The 17,645-nt window shown below is 33.0% G+C and overlaps 2 pseudogenes; one reads left to right on the forward strand and one right to left on the reverse strand.

Annotated features, from left to right (window-relative positions):
• Window positions 1-943: 943 nt before the first annotated feature.
• On the forward strand, window positions 944-3,951 carry LOC120125729 (annotated as a pseudogene).
• A 3,359-nt stretch (window positions 3,952-7,310) lies between these two features.
• Window positions 7,311-10,156, reverse strand: LOC120125701 (annotated as a pseudogene).
• Between the last annotated feature and the right edge of the window lie 7,489 nt (window positions 10,157-17,645).

A 17,645-nucleotide genomic window follows, 5' to 3' on the forward strand; every position in this document is an offset into this window, starting at 1 on the left:
GGTTTAGGGTGAAACATTCTCGACCCGAAAATATATATAATTTTACCTTATATATTTAAGAATATTACAATAATCCCCTATATATAATTTTTTTTCAATTAAGTCATTATTTTTATTGAATAAAATATATTTTTTTATTATTTCAGGTCGGGTCGGGTCAGATTTCTAATTCATATATTCGGGTCGGGTGAAACTTTATTTTGTTCGGGTCGGGTCGGGTCGGGTCGGGTTTTTAAAGTGTGATATTCGGGTCTGGTTTTTTTAAGTGTGATATTCGGGTCGGGTCGGGTTAGGGGTGAAAAAACCAGACCCGACCCGAAAAAACTATATAATTTTACCTTATATATTTAGAAATAATTACAATAATATCCCTCTATATATAATTTTGTTTAATTAAGTCAATGTTTTTATTGAATAAAAATATTTTTTTATTATTTCATATCGTGTCGGGTCGGGTTTCTAATTCATATATTGAATAAAAATAATTTTTGGTATATTTTTTTGTAACTAATTAACATACTCCGATTGGAATGTATCGAAATATTACTATCTTTTGGTAACTTATTAACATATTTTGATTGCGATGATTTTAACTTATGATGTTTATTAGCATAATTTTTATAATTTATTGAAATGAATAATTAATCAATAAAATGAAAATTTAATATTTTTAAAATTTTCATAATATATTACTACATGTAAGTTGTAAAACAAACTAAAATAAAGCAAAAAAAATAAGAAGGGTAATTCTGTCATTTTATATTATTAAAATCAAATTCATCTGATATGTTTGTGAACCAAACAGAATATGAAATTGAATTTTAATTCCTGACAGATTTTAATTTATTCGCATATTTCAATTCTCTTATAAACATTTTAACGAACCAAACTCGACGTTAGGTGGCAACTGGCAAAGCCATTCAAAAAGTTAAAACAGTGTTGTTGAAGCTAACCAAAGCTCATCAAGTTTGTTCTTTTTCTTTAGTTTATTTCTGCTTTAGCTGTTGTGTTTTCATTTTTTTTATACAAAATATCATGAGTAAGTGTCACTTTATTCATCATTCTGTTCTGGGCGAAGTATGAGTTGAACTGGGTCCTTTGATGCTTGACATACCAGAGCACTTTCACTCGATCATTTTAGGCTCCCGCTGGCTTAGAAATAACCGACAATAAATGGGTTTTCGGGGCAGATTCCAGGTTCCACATCAACACCAGTCTTTTTTCAGCTAAGGTTTTAGTTTGTGCAAATTTTCAAGATTTTCTTTGTTGGGTATTGAAAAATGGTACTCTTTTGTTATGCCTGTTTCTCATTTTTATAGATAAGAAGAGTTTTCAAGTATCTTTCTTAATCCCCTTTTCTTCTATTTCTATAGTCATGGGAGAATTTGTAAAGATTTTAACTTTTTTTTCTGGGATTTGTCGTTTTATGTTGCCGATAGAATAAGTGTCTTGAAGAAACCTTAACCTGGCTTAATTTGGATAGCTACTTAAATTTGTTTTGTCTTAGGAAAGCTGCAAGTTAGGGTGCTTGAATTTTTAGTAGTTTTATTCCAAATAAAATCCAATTTATTGTTTTGGGCTGGTTTGTATAATCTTTTCTGGCAAGGAGAGAGCTTAACTGGTTACTGTATAGAAATCTTTTAGCTGCTTTAACTTTAGGGGGGGGGGGGTTTCTGCTCAATTTTCTTACAATAATGCATTGAATTCTTACTAAAATGGCTGAAATTAGAGTTAGAAAGGTAGAAGAGCAAGACCAAACCAAGATTAGAATGTTCCAATTGCTGTAACCCCTGAAGGTTTTTGGTGTTGTCCCGCTCCTGTTAAGTTCCAAAAGACTCTCAAATCACAAAATGCTCCAAATAAACTCAAATCATCCTTACCACCGCCCAAGTCTAATGTTCAGAAGAAACAAATCCCACTTACCGAGAAGAAACCAACGATTGCCCCAATAAGATCCACAGTTACCTCCGATGATCAAAGAAGTTTTACCCAGGAGAATCCTGGTGTTGGTGCTCCAATAGTTCCCGAGAGACCACCGAGGCCTAAGGTAGAACATGTGCCTAGGAAGGTGGCAATTGAATTTGGTGAGCCAGGGACCAGTGATATGAAGGTGATTCTGCTTGGCAAACAGGGGTATTGTGTTAAGTTGAGCGTCCACAAGAAAGTGTTATTGGAAAATAGTAGTTTTTTCACTGAAAAGCTTTCTCAACAAGAGCCTGGTTTGTTTTGCCTTGAAATTGATGACTGTAAGGATGCTGAAATTTACATCGAGACTGTTGGACTCATGTACTGCAAGGAAATGAAGCAGCGATTAATCAAACATAGTGTTTCACGTGTGCTCCACATTCTCAAGGTAGTTTGCACATTCATGCTATGGCCTTTTCATTTGAGGAGCCAGGATTTTTTTATGTTGTGCATATACACACGCTCTAAGGACACCATCTGTAGTTTATTTCAAACTTAACAAATAACTCTTAGATTGTTACTCAACCATGTTATCGTCTCTTTGAACTTCATAAATGCTGGTTAAGATATATGAAGGCATGTCATTCTGCCTAAATCTAGGTTTGAAACGAACATATCATTGTCTCTTCTTGCAAGTTTCTTTGATGTCATTTAGTTAGTCATTCAGCTTGTTTAATGTAACTTTTCTTGCATCTTCAATACATTTTTTTTATTTCTGCTATACAATATACTATAATTTCTGAATAAAGTTGGATCCGTTGGGCAATTAGCCGTTTCATTACAATAAATTTTTGCATTGCTCTTATATTTCGAGCCCTGAATGATGTTTGCTCTTATATGTTTATTGAAAATTCACCTGGATGTTGACGCACATCCAACATTTCTTTAGTCATAAACTCCGATACATGTAGTTGTAAAATGTCATGTTTTGCTCTATGTGATTGTGAAACCAGCTTCTATATTTTAAAGTTTTTCGTCGTTTATGATTTTTTTTTGTCATGAACTTCTTTGCAGGTCGCTGAACTACTCGGCTTAATTCATGCATACTTTCATGCTTGGAATACTTGGAAGCAGTTCCTTGGGTTGACAAAGAGGAGGAAGAAAAAGTGGTCTCTTCAGTTCTGCGGCTCCGGGGTGAAGGTATTGAGGTCACATCAGTATTAAAACGCATCTCTTCTGATGTGTCTAATTCCCCCAGCGACAGAATTTTGCACATTATGGAACTTGTTCTCAAAAGCAATGAGGAGAGAGCCGGCGGGAAATGAAATCTATGGTGTTGAAGCTTCTTAGAGAGAACAATAGTGTTCCAAAGCTATGCTGATTCAGCCGACATCTTCAATGAAACTGTTTATATCATGCAGTAACTGCTTGGATTCACTCTTGTCGCTATTCAAACGGGCAGCTGAATCAGAATCCACTGATAAATCCACGGACACCAAAGAACCTGTGGTGAAACAAATAGCTTTGGAAACTGATAACCTCTCATGGTTGCTTGAGATATTGGCTGACAGGCAAGCAGCGGATGGATTTGCACGGATTTGGGCTACACAGCAAGAGTTGGCAACACTGCATTCTAAGCTGCCCATAGTGTCCCGTTACCATGTTAGCAACATTACAGCTAGGCTATTTGTTGGAATCGGAAAAGGGGAGCTGCTACCAGTGAAAGACACTCGTCGAATGTTGTTTCAAACCTGGTTGCAGCCATTGATCAACGACTACAGCTGGTTGCGACATGGCTGCAGGTCATTTGATAGGAAAGTTGTGGAGGAAGGTATCGGTAGGACGATCCTCACATTGCCTCTAGAGGATCAGCAGAGCATTCTGCTTGCTTGGTTGGGCAGCTTTCTGAAGGCTGGTGACAACTGCCCAAATCTCCAAAGGGCTTTCGAGGTCTGGTGGCGAAGAACTTTCATTAGACCACATGCCGACGTCCAAACCGAAGTGCTCCAATCAGATAACTCAATGGCATCGAAGCAGTAGACGAAAGAGGTAACAATACAAGTAAACAAGATCATACGAAAATTAAGCGGAATATTTCTCCGGTACCAAAATCGACATTGCAAGTCTCACGGAGATGGCGTGATTTCAGTTTAATTACTTCATGCTGATGTTTTCCGCTAGAACTTCAGCAAGGAACTTTGAATTGACGAGTGCTGGCTGATTGTTTCGATCGTTCTTGGAATAAATTTGACTCCTAGGGTTGTGTTGTGCATTATTCTGGTGCAAATTTATGTTGAATTTCAAATAATTTATATCTAATAGGGTCCAAGTTTTCATTAGAAGATAGATCGACAGTTTTTGTCGAGTTGCGGAACTGTTCTTGAACATGTATGACAATGTAAAATTGATTGGTGAAAGGTTTTGTCTGAAGTTTATGCATGCCGATCAGCTACATCACAATGGTAAACAATAGAGAATATCAGATTACGCTCAAATCGGCCGATAATACTCGTATGCGCTGAAGACTAAGAAGAAAGCAAGCTATCAAGAACTGACCCTGCATGCATTAGTATGGCCCAAACCTTGAAATGGGGTCCAATGGAGATTCTAAAACATCAATCAATGTGAAACTTAAAAGCACAGACTGTTTCTTTGGTATTGAATTTGGAATTTATAATGCCCCCTAAACAAGACAAAGAACAAGACTCAGGACCACTCTCCCTCTCATCCACCAAGACAGTAACATATATCAGGCATGAATGTGAAGGTCATGAAAACCAAAACAAAACCCTCATTTACAGAATTTTCATAGATTCTCCACCCCCCCCAGTTGAAGAATCTATTTTTCACAGGTTTTGCTTCAAAAAAAACATTAAACTAAACCAAACAAGCCTTTGATTTTCTTTCTCTCTTTCGCTCTCAAATCAAGAAATGGAAAACACAGCCGAAAGTGACATTGCTTGCAATTCTTATCCCTTGCTGACAGTGAAACGCTTCGAGACTGATACGGGTTGTTGTATTTTTGCAGCTTAAACCGATGGAATATATCGTATCCAAACCCAGAGCAATATTGATTTTAACCCATTAAATTATGATTATCTCGGATTAAGAAGGAATTGCATAGAACATTAAGATGGTTAATTATAGATACTGTATTGTTGAAAGAATAATTTGCAAATTTTGGATATAGATAATAAAATATATTAAAAAAATATTATGTATTTTGAATGTCAAAAACATTTAATATTGCCTTTAGGGTGAAAGTTTGTGTTTTAGATAATAAAAAAACACTATTAAAATTTGTTTTTAGAAACTTTTAGAAAATCAAAATGTAGAGATGTGATTTATATTATTTTTTCCAAGGATCTAAAACCAATATATTAGGTACAGATTACTTGTTGCTTTATAAGTTAATCGTTTGTTTTCATGCGTAAATACATATAGTCACTAGCATTTGGTTAAGTTTTTATTATATTAAAATTTAACAAATTATATGGCCACTAACATTGTCGAATTACATTAAATCAGGCGGAATCTGGGTCGTTTCTTTGCTAAATCACCATTTACATTAGCAACAAGCATAACAAGGAAATAGATTAGGGGCGAAGTAAAAGAGTATTGAATTAACGACGAGGTTTCGGGCTCAGTCAACTTACTTTCAAAGAACAAACATGACCGACATGCAGAGGAATGAATATGGGGTTCTATGGTTTTAGACCGACATGCGACCTAATTGCTAGAACTGGACGTCAATTATGGAGAAAAATAAGTGGTCTGGGCTAGTTTGATTACTAGCTTGTTTCTTGCCATCAATGATGAACAAAAACCTAAAGCATATATATATGTATGTATAAGTAAAACAAGCTTACTAATTACTATGCACTCATATAAGGCCAAACACATTAGCAAACTGTTAGTGCTACGTTTCGTTAATGCATTCTTTGTTTCTAAATGAAATGAAGAAAAGATGAGGTGAGAAAATAAAAATGAACATTTGATTGTTGTTTTGTATTTTAAGAGAATAATTATAATATAACTATTACTATGGAATGTGTTTTTGAAGTTAATTAACAGCCCTCAAAGTCTCTAACTGAGAAAGAAACTCTTTTCGGGCATGTTTCCAGCATGTCGTAGCCCTAAGGTGAGTGAGACATCTCCAGTTGTGGTCCCCAACCTTATGGTGCCGAACCAATGTCAGTGTTATTACCATGGGTGGTGGTGGTCCATAACCGGCTGAAACAATGCTGCCACCATGGGAATGGGTGGCGCCACCTCAGTTGCTGTGGCTTTGAGGGTAGTGGGAGGAGGACCAATAGTAGTATATATTGGTGGTGTTGTGGTGGATGCACTGTTTTGATTGGTTTTCCGAGGAGCGTCGCCTATTGATTCAACGAGTGAAGGGTCGTTTTCCAGGGCATTGATTCGGATCTTCTGCCACCTGCTGCTGGTGGTGCTGACGGTGTTGATGCTGCTGCTGAGCCTGCTATTGTTGAAGAGTCGATTTCTGTGCATTGTTTCTGTTGTTGCTCTCATTATTATCTTCATCCTCTTCTTTAATCTCTTGTCGGTACATATCTTCCACCATGGGTTTCCACAACCTAACCCGGCATTTATGAACCAATTTGAAACCTGCAAATCACGCAGAACAAAAACATTTAATATTGCCTTTAGGGTGAAAGTTTGTGTTTTTAGATAATAAAAACACTATTAAAATTCTGTTTTTTAGAAACTTTTAGAAAATCAAAATGTAGAGATGTTGATTTATATTATTTTTTCCAAGGATCTAAAACCAATATATTAGGTACAGATTACTTGTTGCTTTATAAGTTAATCGTTGTTTTCATGCGTAAATACCTATAGGTCACTAGCATTTGGTTAAGTTTTTATTATTATTAAAATTAACAATTATTATGGCCACTAACATTGTCGAATTACATTAAATCAAGGCGGAATCTGGTCGTTTCTTGCTAAATCACCATTTACATTAGCAACAAGCATAACAAGGAAATAGATTAGGGGCGAAGTAAAAGAGTATTGAATTAACGACGAGGTTTCGGGCTCAGTCAACTTACTTTCAAAGAACAAACATGACCGACATGCAGAGGAATGAAAATATGGGTTCTATGGTTTTTAGACCGACATGCGACCCTAATTGCTAGAACTGGACGTCAATTATGGAGAAAAATAAGTGGTCTGGGCTAGTTGATTACTAGCTTGTTTCTTGCCATCAATGATGAACAAAAACCCTAAAGCATATATATGTATGTATAAGTAAACAAGCTTACTAATTACTAACACTCATAATAAGGCCAAACACAATTAGCAAACTTTAGTGCTACGTTTATCGTTAATGCATTCTTTGTTTCTAAATGAAATTGAAGAAAAAGATGAGGTGAGAAAATAAAATGAACATTTGATTGTGTTTTGTATTTTAAGAGAATAATTATAATATAACTATTACTATGGAATGTGTTTTTGAAGTTAATTAACAGCCCTCAAAGTCTCTAACTGAGAAAGAACTCTTTTCGGGCATGTTTCCAGCATGTCGTAGCCCTAAGGTGAGTGAGACATCTCCAGTTGTGGTCCCCAACCTTATGAGTGCCGAACCAATGTCAGTGTTATTACCATGGGTGGTGGTGGTCCCATAACCGGCTGAAACAATGCTGCCACCATGGGGAATGGGTGGCGCCACCTCAGTTGCTGTGGCTTTGAGGGTAGTGGGAGGAGGACCAATAGTAGTAATAATATTGGTGGTGTTGTGGTGGATGCACTGTTTTGATTGGTTTTCCGAGGAGCGTCGCCTATTGATTTCAACGAGTGAAGGGTCGTTTTCCAGGGCATTGATTTCGGATCTTCTGCCACTGCTGCTGGTGGTGCTGACGGTGTTGATGCTGCTGCTGAGCCTGCTATTGTTGAAGGAGTCGATTTCTGTGCATTGTTTCTGTTGTTGCTCTCATTATTATCTTCATCCTCTTCTTTAATCTCTTGTCGGTACATCTTCCACCATGGGTTTCCACAACCTAACCCTGGCATTATGAACCAATTTGAAACCTGCAAATCACGCAGAACATTGATTTTATCTTCTCATTCAAATCCCAGTGCTAGTTATGTTTAGCTATGTTTTACCTCAATAATGTTGTTCTTACACAAAGCTTCAAGAAAACTTGAGCACTGTCTAAGAGCAGGCATGATTATGTTTTTTTAAGATTTTAATACGAGTATAGTTAACTTTTGTCTGATTTTCAAATATAGATAAATTCATGTGCATTTATAAATAAAATTATTTGAATCTATATTCCATAAAAAAAACACCTTTACCACTAGAACAGTTCCTTGAGTTCTTGCATGCTTTTTTTTTTTTCATTTTGGCTTTCATGCAAAATATATATAACAGTTTACCCCATTAACTTAAAAGTAGCTAAAATAAGTATACTATTATATAAGATGGTTTGCATGAGCAAGAAACTATAATGAATTCTTCAAAAGGTAGCTAAAAAATAAATGAATATAACAATGTGTGGAGATGAACTTTGTTGATAGAACACAAGATTTTTAACTTTGAGGTCGTGGTTTACTATCTTACCTCCCTTATCCATTACATATTGAACAAGACAGCCAACAATGTGTTGGTAAAAAAAATGCCAGGTAAAAAACTTTACTGCGCTTTACTTTGGGGCTTTATTGTGTTGTTGGAAGGGTAAATAAGATAGAGAGAGAGAGAAAAGGAAAGCTGCAAACTTTTTCATGTCTCATCTCTTTGTGTACTTTGTCTCTGCATGCCCTTTTAAGTATATTATATAATAATAATAACCTGCTAACTTCCTTCACCATTCAGTTTTAGTCTTTCTATTTCAGAAACCAGAATCTATGTCGTTTATATATATTTTTTTCTAAATGGAATGAAAAATTAAGGGGGGAAAAAAAGAAATAATTTCAAAACAGTCTAGTAGAAAATCAGAGAAATTAAACCTAAATCCATGCAAAATTACTGAACCTACTGATGGTTCCCTTCCTATGGTTTTCCTTATTTTTCTTGGTTCTTACAAGTTAGTGTTGGGTTTTCCTTTTTGTATCATTTCAAACTCTTATGATATGTCACCTAAATATATACATATGCTATTTAAATTTAGGAGAACCAACCTGATTTTTCGATAAACCAGTCTGTCGAACCAACAGAAGCTTGTCTGCATCGCTTGGGTATCTGAGAAAGAGAACAAAATGACATCAGAAATCGTTGCCAATAATCCATCTTTCATTTACACCCTTAGGTGTGATTGTAGCCTTTCCTGTTTTCTTTCTTTCCCTGCATGGGTGTGAGAATCTAAGATTAGGAAACATCATCAGCAACACCGGTTCTTTATTATTTTCTTCAGCTACTTTCAGGCATCTCTCATTATTTACATTTATATAACTTCTTTATTAGTACAGTAGTAAAAAAAAAAGAAAAAGAAATGCTTTTTGTTTGTTCGTGAACTATGACAAGATGATCTGAAAGAGATAGGGAAAGGATCTGTTATGTCAATAGGGACTGTCATCTCTGTGAAATTATGCTTGAATAAGTTGCTTTTTAATACTAACTAATACATGGGTCATTTAGTGAGAAAGTAAGCTATACATATATAAACATTTAATGTTATCATAAGAAAGAAAGCTGAGGGGGAAATTAATGAAGGTCTTTAGCCAGCTTTTGGTAACATCCAGGGAGAGTCTGCATTATTGTTTTTTTCTCTGCACACTAAATATACTTATTCATGATAGATTGTATTTCAAGTTCCAGCTTTGTTGCTTTTCAAAAATTAAGAAGATGCAGATTGCAAGTGTTAGAGTAAAAGCAAAGGCAAACACGTACGGGTGAAGAAAATGCTCGAAAAGCCAAGCTCTCAAAACGTTGACAGAACGTTCAGGCAAGCCCTTTGTGGTCTCCAAGCTTCTTGTTCTATCATCCCCGTTTGCTGGAAAGGGTACGCTCTTTGGTGTCTTAAGCTTTGCTCCAACTTCTTTAACCTCGGTGTTCTCCTTTGTTATGCCGGAGTTTCCAGCTGCATCTTCTCGCCTATTACCTCACAGCTTTGCTGCAACTGTGCTAATATCGCATCTTTCAAACACTTGAAATGCCTAGACATTGCCTTCTTAGCAAGTGCAGTATAAGGCACTGCAGCACCGAAACCCATCACCAGATCAAATGAGTTCACCACGTCTGCATTTGTTCACAGTATGGTTGTATCTCCGGTCCACCTGTTATATCAGAAATTTAACGACCCCCAAATAATCATTTTGACATGAAAGGTTAAGGAATCAATTTATGATTCAAAGCTTCCTATACGGTGAATGATTGTTAAATGGAAAGTGGTGGGAGAAAAAAAAAGAATATCCTTTGGCCAATTGATGGGATTATGAACAAGAGACAAACAGTATAAGGAAATGAATGGAAAAGGAAAGAACAACTGCTTTCCCCATAGTCAACCAAGTTATAATATTAATGTCTTTTCCAGCAATATTGTTATTATGATGGGTATATACGGATCTCAGGTAACAGAAGCTACAATTATTCTGAATATACGTAATAAGGTGTAACGAATATGTCACGTTTATCAGGATTGCCAACAAGTTATCTGATTTTTAAATTCTTATTACCAAACCTTAGTCGACTAAGTACCAACTAGGCCTGTGAAGTCCTGTTGCACCAGCCGGTTTGTTGTGTATCTGGGTTTTCTTTTGTTTAAAAATATCGTCCTGGAGTTTCTTACTTGTGTTTGGAAAGATAATAAAAAGATCGGGTCTTTGATTCTTTGAAAGGAAGGGAAGATAGAGATAGAGAAAGAAAAGAGATTACATGCCTCGTCACGCATGGATAAAAGTTTGACCTTCCTCCTTGATGTTCATTTCTATCAGCTGCTGATATAGCGAGAGGATCTTTTGTGATGAAGAAGAACTGCCACCACCTCCGCCGCCGCGCCCACTTCACCCCCCTGGATTAGAATTAGGGTTTGTTGTTTACCAAACTTGTTCTTCTTGAACTGGCCTCTCCCAACACTACAGAATTCTTCCAGTAACTCTTGAGCAGCTTGGCATACTTTGAATTCTCAACGCATTTACCATTAACGAGTGTCCGAACCCGACATGAACTTGCTGGTTTTCCCCCGCTCCACCTTGCAAATGCAGTGGCTGATGATGATGACTGACCAAATCTTGTAATGAAAACCCTTTTCTTAAAAACAATATTTCATAGTTAGTAGGAAGATTTTATATATTAACAATAAATAATATGGTATTCCATGTCTAAAAATACTATTAATTATTAAAATTTTAATCATTTAAATTTATTTTTTAAAACTTTAATGAGGTGGTAATATTCTTTATATAATAAAACTACTTACAATTTTCTCATTTATAAATAAGAATAATAAATATTAAATATATTAATTTTATATATTACATCAACCATAGTTCAATTATTAAATTTAGTTTTATTTTTTCTGTACTTTTAAAATTTCTCTAGTCTTTGTTACTTTTATCCTCAAATTGAAAAGAAAACAAGTCAAGTTAAAGTATGGCATATAGGGATTTAATTCTACTAAATATATTTAAATTATGAAATTTTAAAAATTTCCATCAAATACTATATACTCATATATCATTTTGTTAATATTTTAGTCTTATATAGGTCGATGACATATCTTACAATATATTCGTGCCACGTGTTATTTTTATTTTTTATTCCTTTTTTTTTTACACTTATTCTTTTTCTTTTCATTACTCTTTTATAAAAATAAAAGAATAATACTTTATGTTATAATTGAATATTTTTAAAGTTATAATTAATTATAAAACTATTTATTTGTATTGCTTTATATTTTATTTCTTTTATATAAAAATAAAAAATAATTTAGATTATATTTTTAACAAAAAAATGTTAAAATATCCATTTGCATTAATTATATAACATTATCTTTCTTTTCATCTTCAGTATTTATCTTTTTTATAATAAAATAATTGTGCGAAAAAATAGTATTTTATGAAATACTTTGCATTAATTTTAGGGGAATTTTACATCACTTAACAATTTCTCATTTTATTTTATTTTATAATTAAAGATAATATAAATATAACTCTATACTAACTGATATAATGTATTGTTAACTTTTCTTTATATTTATATTTTAAACGTATAGTAAAATATTAATTAAACTGTGATATAAATTTAGCACTTATTTGATGCACTTATTTATATAAAACAAAAAAAAATAAAGATATTTATACAAATTAAAAGAATTAAATAATAATACAATTAATTATAAAATTAAAAATTATTTCTATTATAAAATAAAATTTTTTTTTGTATTTATTTATGGAAAATAAATAAAAAATAATTAAGAAGGAAAAAAGTATGTAAAGTGTTTAAACATACAAGTGTCGTAAACTAACATTTAGAGAAGAGTTGAAGGGAAGGACTTGATCGGAACATTAATAATAGTTGTAAAGTTTAATTGGAATATTTAAAGTTTATAAATTAATTTAAAAGTTGATTTATAGTTTAGAAATATTTAATAAATTAATGCCAATATAAGATATTATTATTATTGATCTATTAAGATTTATTATTGATCTAAAGTTTGAGATTACTTAAAAATTTTGAAATAAATAAAATAAAATTAATTGTTTGTTTGATATATGTTTATATCAAATTTCTCATTATCTTACAAGTTATTTTTGTTTTTCAATTTCATACGGGAAATATTTTACTGTGAATCATTTTATTCATTCTTATCATGGAATATGCCGTGTATAGTAAGTCACTCCAAACCTAACGCATAACACTTTTTTAAATCATTTATTTAAAGTATAATAAAAAGATTAAACTTTAATTTCTCATTACTTTTCAATTTAATCATTAATATTTTAAAATATATTAAAATAAATGTTTTGTTTTGTTTTTAATTTCTCATTACTTAAAATTTTTGAAATATATAAAATAAATAAATGATTTCGCATAATATTTTTTTCTAAAAATTATCTTTACTTAAGGTATAATAACAAGATTAGTCCTGAAAAGTTCTCTATTTTTCAATTTCACCTTCAATTTTTTACAATGTCAACCTCATTATTTGAAACATATTCAACCAAGTCTTTTTAATTCTTTATGTACTCAAGGTATAATAACAAAAATAGTCCTCTATGTTTCATTTATTTTTCAATTGCACCCTTAATCATTTTTAACAACTTAAACCTAATTTTTTTTTCAAATAAGTTAATTGTATTCTTTATATTCTCCCAGAATAATAGCAAAAATCATCTTCAATATTTCATTAAAGTTCTCAATTTTACCTTTTATTTTTAATGAAAGGACTAATTCGAAATTTTTTTACCTTGAAATTATTGAGGACTGGTTTTTGCTCTAAAATTAAAAAAATAAATTTCAACTAAAATAAATAAATTGTATCTAAAAACCCCCCCACACTGTCTTCTTCTCCCACCCTCGTTATTCGTCGTCGGTGGGCCAACGACACCGTAATGACTCAGGAGCCTTTATAGATTGGGCAACATCATCGTCCAAAGCAATCCGAGCTGGCCCCGATTATGTCCCTTGACTTAAATGCTAACGTCGTCGCCGCAATGGTTGCTGCACTTGGATCCGCTATCGCTCAATGGTCACCCTTAGCTCGTTCGTTCAACTATGGGTTTCCCTCTGAAGTGGGGATGGTTCGTCTCTACGATTTCAGTGTTTTTGCTCTTGCATCTTTTAACCATCATCACCACTAAATCAATGATTCATTTACAATAAAACCTAAAATTTAATATCTATTTATAACTTTTAAAATCTAAGTATCTAGAAAATTTACTTTAAAATAACTTGATGGCCTCTTTGTGAACTTTACCCTATATTGAATTAATTAGTTAAACCTTTCTATCTCATTCTTCACCACTATCACACTATTATTATTAATTTTCAAAATCTGTCTTATGAGCCTAGCCGCCATTGTAACAATTGTTTTGTGCCATTTGATGCCACCAAACAACATTTGTCATATATATTTCAATTGCTAGTATTTTTACATATAGAAAAGAAAGAAATTAACTTTTATTTCACTCTGGGATTAAACTCCGGGTTCACCATTGTTTGTTAATAAGCACATTTATATAGCCAATTTGGCAAGTGAACTGAAATCCCAGACAAACTTGGGGTTTTAATTAATACTGCACCGGTGCTTTCACTTGGTTGAATCCATTAACTAGAGTTAGGTGTATGCAATAGTGTTAGCGGATAGCCAGGTAGTATTTATGTACCACTACTTGATAACGGAGATGATCTACCTTGTACATGACTTATGATCATCGTCTCCTTCTCTCCATGCATGGAAGTTTGTGCTTATAAATTGAGCTAATGTCTTTCAGCTGGACGGAAAGTAACTCGGATACTGCATTCATTTTCATGCAAAGTGTCCTGCATTTTCCATGCTGAAAAGGCCTTTGGTTAATAATTTGCAGGGAAGAAAAAAATAAAAGAAGCAAAGTTATATGTTAAACTCACAATTTCAGAAACAGATGCTTGGATTAAAACTAGCAAAGTTGATTCATCATTTGTTTCCGATGTCGAAATACCACAACGTGCTGAGCGACACATCTATTGTCGACGACATCGCCTCTGCAAGAAACAGACAGATGCATACATACATGTAGCTAGGTAGCAGTCACATGTTTACATTATTGTTGATGATTAATTCCGAAAGAAACACTCGTCAATTTTCTTGAGAAGTTGATTGCTGAAGATCCAGTACATTATAAGGCACAGAAGCTTTGTGTTCTTTTCAATCAATAATCAAATTTCATGTGTTTCTATTACCTGTCACAAGGCATATAAGATAATACCAGCTACTGTTGATACGTGCATCTGATGCATTAATTTCGTGTCAAAAAACTTAATTTGAATTCCACTATACACTCTGGTTTATACGTACTGTTCAAATTTAACTAAAGAATATATCTTAACCCACGATAATCAAATCAACATTTCGACTTGCATGCATCATTATTTGTATTTAGATATTATATAAGGACTTTATTTTCTTAATTTTTAAACTCGTGTTGAAATTATATTTTAATTTACCAACTAAAAGATCGTAATGAATTATTTATTTTTAAATGATGACAATTGAAATAATGTCACATGTGCGATGGAAGTTCAACGGACATGTTTCAATTTTTTCATAAAAAATGATTTATATTTATTTGATTGATATAAATATATTATATGAGGTGGATCGCAAAACAAGTATAATGAGGATTAAGTGAGTCTTGGGACACGCATAAGTGGTGGAATGAGAATGATTTTAATCTTGTGGGTTATGAAGCGAGGATGGTTTTGAATTTTATACTGATGACAAGGTATGAGACGATGATAAAAATAAAATCTCTCGACAGAGATAAATGAAATAAAAACATATCAACATCTCAAATATGTTTTGTCTAATAAAATAATCTTATTTTATCCCTAATAATTAACTAAGCTACCTCCCTTTACCATGCACTCCTAAGCCAAACTAAATCCTAATTTTCTTTTAAAAATGAATATGTTTATATGTGTATTTTTGTATTGTTTGTTTATGTTTGAGGAAAAGAGACGGAAACAATCTTTGGTCGAATTTGTTCAGACCAAAAATCATATAATGTTGGATTACGATTTTTTATTTTGTTGCTTCACAGTATAAATCATTAGCTAGTACTGTGTACAGTGTTCCAAAACATTTGACACATGTTGGTGGTGGTGGAATTTTTTAGCCCCGCAAAGGAGACAAGGGTTGACGCCTTAAATTTGTTTAAGTTAATAAAGGATTGAAATGATTAAATTGAATGTTTTTAAAGAACTAGAAAATAAATTTCCCATTAACCAAGGGTCTTCTACTCGTGATATTGTTATTTTATTTTTTAAAAAAAAGGATAGACTTAAATTCGAAACTTGACATTTATAATCATTATTATTTTATATAAAAATAAATTCATTTTATTTTTTTCTCGTATTCCATTGTTTTTTTATTATATTTTTTTAATTAACAAACTATCAATATTCAATGTCGTATATGAAATTGAGATAATAAGTGGGATCAATTAGGAAAAAGAAAAAATAAACAGTGATGAGTGCTTCGGTTTGGCACTTCTGATAAATAAAAATAAATTAGAATTGAAACTCTTTCGGAATATTGGAAGACTGCATTATGTCTCTGAGGTGGTCCAAAATTCCCAGCCCACGTGGCACGGCCGGTAAAGTGTGGCCGATGCCACGTGGGAACGGTGGTCCATGCAGACATCAAAGAGTTTAAAAGTAACACGTGTTAGATAAAGAGAGGTGACAGGCTGTTTATTAAGACGCATATGTGATTTCGGTGCCACGTGGGAACGGTGGTCCATGCGACATCAAAGAGTTTAAAAGTAACACGTGTTAGATAAAGAGAGGTGACAGGCTGTTTATCAAGACGCATATAAAATTTAAAAACGATGTTTTTTTTCCATACAATTAAAGGATCAAATATATATTTAAATAAAAAAATAAAAATAGTTAAAAACTGAAGTCCAACTCTATTCAACTCATTCTTGAATTCACAAAATATTACTAAAGAACAAATAAAATTTTAAATTTTGTTATTACTACGTGTATTATATATAAGTTACGAATTCACTTCTTCCTTCTAATTTGATTAATTTTACTTATTATTCTCTTTAAATTGTGAAAAAAAAACTTTTTGTGCTTAAATTTTTAATTATAAATATTTTATATTTTGTGCTCTTATATTCTTGACTTTGCATTCTAATATTATTTTTCATTTGGTTCATTTGAAGGATGAATACTTTATTAATTAACTAAAATATTTAAATAAATACTATATTATTATCGTTCTAGATTATTAAAGGAAGAGAAAATAACCTCAGTGACCAAAAATGCCTTATAATATGCGATTTTAACCAACTTTTTTTGGATTTGTCAAAATGACCAACTAAATCGCAATGCGATCGATAATTCGCAACGCGATCTCCGGTATCGCAAATCAGTTTCCAGATTCGCAACGCGATTCTGACTATCGCATTGCGATTTCCCAAATTCGCGTTGCGATTTTCCTAATTCGCATTGCGATTTACGTAATCGCATTGCGATTTACGTATTCGCATTGCGATTTTCCTAATTCGCATTGCGATTTACGTAATCGCATTGCGATTTACGTATTTGTATTGCGATTTATGTATTCGTATTGCGATTTAGTAAATCGCAACGAGATTCTGACTATCGCAATACTGAATTTCAAATTCGCAACTCGATTTCTGAATTCGCAACAGATTTTAATTTTGCAACACAAATGTTTTGGTATATAACTACGCAGCAGCAGCAACTCATAACCTAAATCCCTAAATCGTAACTCATTCCATCTCCATCTATCACTCTCTCTGGCGATATCCGTTCCTATATCCAACGACATCCTTCCCCATCCGGCAACAGGTTTTAGTTTCGTAACTCGTTTGTTTAGTAAATTAATTTACAATAATGAAATCATCTAATGTTGATCATGTTTGGGTAGATTTGTGTTTTGGAGGGTCATGGGAGAATGTTCATGGTGTTTTACAATATATGCCTTTACCCATGAATCTTCAATTAAAACTGTCATTAAAAAAGTTAACTTATGAAACTCTAATGTTACGTGTTGCAAATAAATTGAATTTAGAGCCACTAAGTGGATTTAGGCTATCTTATCAGA

Source organism: Hibiscus syriacus, unplaced genomic scaffold, assembly GCF_006381635.1.
Source record: "Hibiscus syriacus cultivar Baekdansim isolate YM2019G1 unplaced genomic scaffold, ASM638163v2 tig00110437_pilon, whole genome shotgun sequence".
Lineage (NCBI taxonomy): Eukaryota > Viridiplantae > Streptophyta > Magnoliopsida > Malvales > Malvaceae > Hibiscus > Hibiscus syriacus.